The sequence below is a fragment of the Leiobunum rupestre genome, chromosome 3 (genome assembly GCF_980474605.1).
Source record: "Leiobunum rupestre chromosome 3, qqLeiRupe1.1.hap1, whole genome shotgun sequence".
Lineage (NCBI taxonomy): Eukaryota > Metazoa > Arthropoda > Arachnida > Opiliones > Sclerosomatidae > Leiobunum > Leiobunum rupestre.
Window position 1 is genome coordinate 35,237,396 of NC_143386.1, and position 8,141 is coordinate 35,245,536.

The following is an 8,141-nucleotide window of genomic DNA, read 5'->3' on the forward strand; positions in this document are numbered from 1 at the left end:
TTTATAAATATTTAATTAAATATAAGATTAATATAATTTATAAATATTTAATTAAATATAAGATTAATATAATTTATAAATATTTAATTAAATATAAGATTAATATAATTTATAAATATTTAATTGAATATTTTATTAATATAATTTATAAATATTTAATTAAATATTTGATTAACATAATTTATAAATATTTAATTAAATATAAGATTAATTTAATTAATAAATATTTCATTAAATATAAAGTTAATATAATTTATAAAAATTTAAATAAATTTAAGATTAATATAATTTATAAATATTTAATTAAATATAAGATTAATATAATTTATAAATATTTAATTAAATATAAGATTAATTTAATTTATAAATATTTAATTAAATATAAGATTAATTTAATTTATAAATATTTAATGAAATATAAGATTAAAATAATGTATAAATATTTAATTAAATATAAGATTAATATAATTTATAAATATTTAATTAAATATTTTATTAATATAATTTATAAATATTTAATTAAATATTTGATTAACATAATTTATAAATATTTAATTAAATATTTGATTAACATAATTTATAAATATTTAATTAAATATTTGATTAATATAATTTATAAATATTTAATTAAATATAAGATTAATATAATTTAAAAATATTTTATTAAATATAAGATTAATTTAATTTATAAATATTTAATTAAATATTTTATTAATATAATTTATAAATATTTAATTAAATATAAGATTAATATAATTTATAAATATTTAATTGAATATTTTATTAATATAATTTATAAATATTTAATTAAATATTTGATTAACATAATTTATAAATATTTTATTAAATATAAGATTAATATAATTTATAAATATTTAATTAAATATAAGATTAATATAATTTATAAATATTTTATTAAATATAAGATTAATATAATTTATAAATATTTAATTAAATATAAGATTAATATAATTTATAAATATTTAATTAAATATAAGATTAATATAATTTTTAAATATTTAATTAAATATAAGATTAATATAATTTATAAATATTTAATTAAATATAAGATTAATATAATTTTTAAATATTTAATTAAATATAACTATATTGTAAGGTGGAATAGAAAACATTTTGTTTTGCCTTTGCGGCTATGCTGGGGGGGGGAGAACCAAAATTCCACGGAAATACCGAAATTTATCCCTCTATTGACAGTTCATGTTTTGTCCTGCACCAAACGGGATTAGAGAAACGTTGGCTTCGGCAGTTTAAGTTTATGTGAAGGCTACGCTGATACACGAGAGTGTAGGTCTATTTGGACAAAAATATCCGCAATAGGCCATTTAGGTCATTTGACAAATTACAGGGAGACGTCCCAAGGTGTTCAATTTCTTGGATTTAGTAGACCTTCGTGTAACTTGAAATTCCCCCAATGGGAAAATTTGAATGGGCTTTCGTTTTGCCATGGCAACCAAACAGGTTTTTGACAATTAAATCTAATCTTTTCTTAACGGCATTTAACATTGGAAGATCTTAAAATATTTAAAAAAATTAAAAATTTTGTTGTAATAATATCTTATTTAAATGAAGATTTAATTTTTTATTTTTGGTGAGATTCGGGTAATTTTGGGTAAATTAACGTAAATTAAGTTAGAACAATTGAATTTTGGGTAAATGGAAACAAACTTGGGTAAATGCGAATAAATTTGAGAAAACGCAAACGAAGTTTGGTAAATGGAAACAAAATTGGATAAATGGAAACGAAATTGGAAAAATACGAATAAAATTGGGTAAATGCGAATAAAATTTGGAAATGCGAATAAAATTTGGAAATGCGAATAATATTGGGTAAATGGAAACAAAATTCGGTATATGCGAATGAGTTTGAGTAAATTCCAACAAATTTGGGTAAATGCCAATAAAAATCGGAAATTCGAATAAATTAGGGTAATTGAGAGTAAGTTTGGGTAAATGACAATAAATTTGGATGAATGGAAACAAAATTGAGTTAATGCGAATAAGTTTGGGTAAATGCGAATAAGTTTGGGTAAATGTGAATAAGTTTGGGTAAATGCCATTTAAATTGGGAAATGCCATTAAAATTGGGAAATGTGAATAATTTTTGGTAAATGGAAACAAACTTTGGTAAATGCGAACGAAATTATAGCTTCCAATTTTGTTTCCATTTACATAATTTTGTTTTTATTTAGTCAAATTTATTAGCATTTACCCAAACTAGTTCGTATTTATTCAATTTGGTTTCCATTTTCCCAATTTGGTTGTCGTTTACCCAAATTTATTCGCATTTACCCAAAAATTAATTGTTCTGACCCGAGGGGCTGATCACTCCCCGTAATCGGTGTACAAGCCTGTAGCTTTGACTGTACTAAAATGACTACAGATTTAGTAATACCAAAGGCTGTACTCATTTTTGTACTCCCGTAATCGGTGTACAGATTTTTAGGAAGTGGTTAGCCCCTCGTTCTGACCTAATTTACGTTAATTAACCAAACATGACCCGAATTTCACCAAAAATTCAAATTGAAATCTTAATTTGAGTAAGATATTGTTACGATAAAATGTTTAATTTTTTCTAATATTTTAAGATTTTCTAGGTTAAATCCCTTAAAGAAAAGTTTAGATTTAGTTGTCGAAAACCTTTTTGGTTGCCATGGCAAAACGGAAGCCTATTAAAAAATTTCGCTTGGGGAAATTTCAAGTTACATTAAGGTCTAATAAATCCCTGAGTTCGAACAAAATCGGTGAGTAACACCTCGGGTCGTCTCCTTGTTAGAGGCATCATACACTTATGGTAATAATAATAAGGATATACAAGGAATTGAGTTACTTTTGGGCACGGTCATTGGGAGAAAGTAAACGACAGCAGTGATGAGAAGTCCACCAAAATACTTTCGGTCTAGGAAGCTTTCGGCCCCTGAACAGAAGACCGTACTTGGAAGTTCGATAGAAGCTAAAAGAAAGACATTCAGGAAAAGAACATCAGCAGAAATGAGAGCCAATCCTACTAAATACAATATTGCTCCTCATTTTTATGGCTTTGTCAATTATAATGGAATTCTATTTCAATACCGATAACATATATGACTTCAGAAATATAAATAAACTAGAAGTAACCCAATAAAAGCTAAGTCGCAGACTAAATTATGTATTTCATAAAGGAGTCAATCTTTTGAAAATCATTGAATATAGAACATATTAAGAACTTTTAAAAAAACTGCGCGCGAATATGAAAAAAACTCTGTTAATTATTACATTTAACACTGTTTAATCTCATAGTCATTCTTCATATGCTCTGTTTATCATAATGTGATTAAACTAATATTACTCCTGTGTTAACCGGGCTTAAAGGCCGAGAAAGATAATTAGGAATTTGAATGAAGCAATCCGACTTACCAGACTTAAATCACTATGATGGAATTTTAGTCATTTCTTTAACACTAAATATATCAAAAATACTTATTTTAGCATTATAAGCCTTCGTGGCTTTAATTATTCAAAGTTAAAAACTTCGAAATTAAAACCTGTATAATAATAATACGCTCGTGAATTTATTCATATACACCAAGGAAGATCGTACATAAACTATCTTATTACGCTACGTTTATCTCCAATTGGTCCAAGAAAAGCCAACGGCAAATCAGATTAGCTCGGTGTGGGGGGTGGGGGCTGATGTTTGTCGCGAAAATGGGAGAGTCCCGAAAGATTTGACCGGGATGACAACTAAAGACTCGGCACTAAAAAGATAATAAAGTTAGAGCCCTTGAGCTCAGAAGAGCCGTGGCTCGGTCGTGGCATCACGGATGCAAAAATCGCTGACTTCATGAGGGTGCTATCTTTCAACTGTGCGAGTTCAACTCGTCGGACGCTGATGCAATGTGACCGAGCAGCTCGTATAAGTATTGTTTGTCATATTCTGTTCGGACTAGTCACGACCAGAGCATGATAGCCGCTATCTAAAACGACAAGAGATTGTTAATATGGGTGCACTTAACATTCAGAAAAACCGTAAATAAATTAACATTAACCCCTTCAATGAGAAAAATGAAGAGAATTATCGAAAATGCGCAATACATTGAAAAAGACCAATTTGTCACGGAGATACGAGGTGATCAAAAAGCTAGCTCGCAACTCGCACTCTTGTTGTTTTGGAAAAAATGCCTAATCAGAGCAATTCCAGACACCCTGCATATAAATTTGGATCTGGTTTCGTTTTTTTTCGTGATTGATTAAGTATTTTAAATGGTTTTGTATTTATTGTTAAAATTAAAAGTTGGCAATCCTCATTATATTTTTATAAAATGTCCTAAGTCCTGACATGTTGAACTACATGGTCTATTACAAATTCATTAAAAAAAGTTGTAAAATAGTATCTGCTTACTGGTATTGGAAGCTTTACTAACGTTCTGGTTGGTAAATTCGCACATATTAAAATATACAGGATGTAAGGGGAAACCTACTTCAAAAATGTCGATGACCTTGAACCCTGCCTTCAAGGTCAAACCAAAAACTAACTCGAGAACCGCAAGTGTTAGAAACTTGGTTCCAATTAGAAAAGTGTTCCACGTGACTTGGATTTGACCAATAGGAAGCCGAGATGAAAAACAAGAATGTCGTTAAGTTGATAACGTGTCGAAAGAGAGGTTCGGGAGCTGATAACTCTAAAGATACTCGTGTTAGAGTACTGAAATTTGCTACACATCCTCATCAGTTTTGATGGTCTTTAGTTTAAAAATTTCAATGACCTTGAACAATGTCTTCGAGGTCATTCAAAAACTAACGATCAGATTTGACCAAAAGGAAGTCAAGGTCATTTTTGAATGTCTTTGAAGACATGGTTCAAAACTACTTTGACGAGAATGTGGTGATTCGCAAATTTCCTATTGAAACCTAGTTTCTAAACCCAATGGATCGCGAGATAATGTTTTCACACCTTAAACCACGTCTTCAAGGTTATCCAATTTTACAAACTTTAAAAACTCCCACCATATTGAGTTTGTCTAGCAAATTTCGATGTAACACGAATTGGTTTCGAGTTATGTGCGTTTTCTTTTAATTTTCATTTTAACAACCTTTGTGATTTTGAAAAAGAGTTCCTCGACTTCCTATTGGTCAAATTCGATCGAATCAAAGCTAATTAGACCTACAATGTGACGTGGAAAACTTTTCTAATTGGAACCAATTTTCTACCACATAAGGTTCTCGCGTTAGTTTTTGGATGACCTTGAAGACATGGTTCAAGGTCATTGAAATTTTTAAACTAAAGACCCTCAATCCTGATGAGGATGTGTATCAAATTTCAGTACTCTAACACGAGGATCTTTAGAGTTATCAGCTCCCGAACCTTGCTTTCGACACGTTATCAACTTAACGACCTTCTTGGTTTTCATCTAGCATTTCTCGGCTTCCTATTGGTCAAATCCAAGCAGGTCAAAGCTATTTGTACTTAAAAAGTCACGCGGAACACCTTTTTATTTGGAATCAACTTTCTAACACTTACGGTTCTCGAGTTAGTTTTTGGGTGACCTTGAAGACATGGTTCAAGGTCATCGACATTTTCGCAGTAAGTTTCCCTCTACATCTTGTATACGACTTGAAAATTTCAAAATCGCACCTAAAAAAGATTTTGAGATATTCGCCCTGGTTAATTTTTTAGTGGACACCCTGTATATAAAAGGAATTTTACATGAGGTGGGAATCTAGAAGAAATTTAATCAAATTTAATATACGGCATAGCAAAAAATAACCAGAAGTAAAACATCACATTTCTAATTATTCTCCACTCCAAATACCCAAAGGATTGATATTAGAGAAAGTTTAGAAATAAACTTTAAAAAAAATATTGTACTTAACGACATAGAAGACAACGGCTGTAGCGTCATTTAGTATAGAGTTTTCGAAAGAATAAATTACATAAGTGCCGATCAAAAAATTTGTTTAATTAATAATTTCTATCCAATATAATTGAAATGCCAGTTTCGTTTTTGATAAAGTCAAATTTATGTAAATGATGAGGAAAAACTAATAGCGTCTACTTTAGCCGTTAACTCTCTAGGTTAAATAGCAAACCATAGGGGGCGTAGCGATAGTTTTCGGTTGCTCATATAATCCAAGCCATTGAAAAATCGATCTTAATTAAATAGGAAAGCTATTGTTTTAAAATTGTGCTAATTAAGTACATCTTTCTCGTATAGTTTTACATTAAATATTGTCCACTAGAAGCAATGATATTTTATTTTAAAATCGAGATTGTGGTATTCAACATAACATTGTTCATGGCATATGTTTAATCGTTGACTTTACTCATATATTTTGGAACTGTTGCAATTTTTATCACATGGATGTCACCAAGAGTTTCCGGGAGTTTCTTGTCCTTTGTCTCGGGCAGTAAGAAAACCAGAGCCCCGCTGGTGACAGCGAGGATACCAAATATTCCAAATGTCACCGACAGGCTTGTATACTCCGTCTGAAAGACCAAATCATTGAAAAAAAATTAAGTTAAAATAAATAGGACGGTACTTACTACTTGAATGAAAAATGGCCCCAAAATGGCCCCTACACTGAAGAATCCCCCGGCGATTCCAACCCCAGTTGATCGAAAGGAAGTCGGAAATAGCTCTGGCGTGTACGGGAAAAGGAAGTTGTAGCTCGAGTTGACGCAAAATTTTGCCGATACTACCATAAAGATTTGCGCAGCGTGATAACCTACAAGAAGTTTTTTTATTTTATTTGAAATTAGCTATTATATCTTAGTGGCTGCATAGATAGTTTATTTACCCTAAAACTAACAACCGTGGGTTTTGCTTATTAAATAAATTACGCTGCGTGATTCGAGTCAACAGGAGGCTAGCATTAAAATTTGACTGCGTTTCAGATGTTACATTCAAACTGTAATGACGCAAAAACGAGTGCTTTTATATTAATAAAATATAATAATATAAAGTAATGGATTGAAATGGAATGGAATATATTTAAATATAAAGTAACGGAACGTTATATAATAAATATAATAATATAGAAAATATAATAATAGAATAAATAAATTAATAAAGTAAATATAATAATAGAATAAATTTATTAATAAAGTAATTACAATAATAAAGTTAATATAATAATATAATAAATATAATAATAAAGTTGATATAATAATGTAGTAAATATAATAATAAAGTCAATATGAATGAATGAATGAATGTGGTTTTTATTGTGTATCAAAACAATACATTGTCGTATCTGCAGGTTGCTACACATGGTTTGGCGCACGGCATTTTACATATATTTAAATATTACATTTTATAGAAGGTTAGGAACATTTACATAATTTTTTTACACCGTTAAGAAAATTTATATAGACATTTGAAAAATGATTTATACAATGTTAGGAAAATAGAAAGTCAAATGATTTTAGTTACTGATGTGCAATTTATCACAAATTGACTATGTTTTTGTATAAAATCTACAGTAAATCAACAAGGTAATAATATTTAAGTTTGTACTAAATTGACTAGGATTTAAGGGTTAATTTTACCAATTTGACTAGGCTGTTATATTATTAAGGGAATTCGGGTACCAATGTTCCAGGTGTTAATCAATTAGTTTTATAGCACTTATAGTGCAGTTAAAAATATCTATGTCTTTCCTAAATTTATTTCCGGTTATTTGGACTCTATTAATGGGCTTTAATTAACTTCTTTCAGTGTTAAAGATATCCGTACGTCTTGTATAATAATTGGGTATGGAGAAATTTATTTGAGGTATTAGGTTAGGGCTGACAATGCGGTTATTTAACAGTTTGTACAAAAATATTAATTCATTTTGTTCTCGAAATTTTGTTGCGGAAATAAGTCCAATCTCTTTGAGTATATTTATAAACATTTTTTAGGAAATAGAAGTACAAATGGTCTACGAATTTTCGTTGAATTTTTTTCGATATTTAATAAAAGGTAATTAGAACAAACCTCCAGGTTAGGGATCCGTACATGGCTCTAGATCGAATTAAGCTAGTATATAGTAAGATAAAATGTTTACTGGATTTTGTTTCTACAGAGTTTTAGGATAACACCTAGTAGACGTTTGCAGGCACCTGTTATATTATCAATTTGTTCTCTAAAATATAATTTTTG